This window comes from Apis dorsata, unplaced genomic scaffold (assembly GCF_000469605.1).
Source record: "Apis dorsata unplaced genomic scaffold, Apis dorsata 1.3 scaffold_119, whole genome shotgun sequence".
Lineage (NCBI taxonomy): Eukaryota > Metazoa > Arthropoda > Insecta > Hymenoptera > Apidae > Apis > Apis dorsata.
In genome coordinates, this window is record NW_006263413.1 from 1 (window position 1) to 1,727 (window position 1,727).

Genomic DNA, 1,727 nt, shown 5'->3' on the forward strand with positions numbered 1-1,727 from the left:
AAAATTACATATTATATATATTAAAAAAAGATAAATTATCTAATTCTAATAGAGATCATATAAGTGATTGTGCAATAATAATAATAATAATAATTATAATTATATATATAATTATATAATTATAATTATATAGACATAAATTAAATAGATAAAAAACATTAATTAAAAATGTTATATATTTTTTAAAAATTATTGATGATTAATGTATTGATAATGATTAGGATATAATGATAATGAAAAATAAATATTAAAAATGATTTATTTGCTTAAAAAAATTTCTTAGAATTTATAATATTTTATTTCCATTATGATAAAATGTATTTTTTTCTAATGTTTTTAATTGTTTTTATTTTCTAATGTTTTTAATTTAATTTAATATCTTTGCATATTTAATTATATTGAATATTTAATTTCATTCTCTTATTGTAATTAGGAAATTTGAAAATAATAAATATATTGATAGTTAAATTTAAAAAACTATTAGATATAAAAATAAAAAATTATATAACTATAAAAAATTCTTCTTATTACATGTATTCACAATTATAAAACACAAAAAATAATTATTATATATGTAAATCAATAACTATGAAATAATTTTGCTCTCAATTGCTCAAATTTATTACAATTCTTATATAAATATATATACATAAATATATTCGTATATATATTAGGATATCTTTGAAGAATAGAAATAGTAAAGATTAAAATAAAGATAAAAATATGAGATTTATTTATTAAATTGTAATAATTTTTTTCGAAATTTTCAAAGTTATAAATAATTTTTTTAACATATTTTTTTTTATATCTAATTTTTTATATCTAGTTTTACCATATATTCAATAATATATGCACTATATATACATAATAATATGAATTGATCTACAATATTTAAAATTGACATAAAATTTATTTTTTTCTTTTTTAAAATCTTTTGTCGATAATTTTTACATTATTTTGTGTAAAAACGAAGAAATTATATAAATATCGTAATATCAAAAAATAATGCAAATTATTATTAATAATAATGCAATCGAAATCTTGAAATTTTATGCGTCTTTTCTGATTCATTACTTTTTTTGTATTATCTTATCAGTTTTAATAGTAAATATTGTCTTTATAGATATTTCATCATAGATATTCGTTTGAAAAAATTGCTTAAAAAATAATTTATGATTATTATTTTTACATTTCGTTTATTATATCATTACTATTATTATATTTTAAATAATGTTTTATTTTTTAGTTTTTGTTAAGAATTAGTTAATATTAATCTCAGATATAAACCTCCTATTATGATATTGATTATATCATATATTTAATTTTAAATATATATGTAATTTTTTAATTTATTAATATTTCGTTGATTATTAACATTATTAATATATCATTTGTTATTATTATTAAAATGTTTATAAAATAATTTATACACTTTTATTTGGCTAATATCTATTAAATTTGAATTGTTGAAAATAACATTTAAGTTATTTATAAACATAACGAAAAAATTAATGATTAATCATACATAAACATTTATGAAAGATATATATATATATAATATAGTATATATAATATAATATAATATAGAATAGCTAAATACTATAAATACTATAAAAATAAAAATGTATTATATCTATTATATAATCTTTCTTATAATAATATCTATTATAAAAAAAGAAATTGAAGAAAAAAATTTTTGTTCAAGATCAGATATTATTTATCTTATA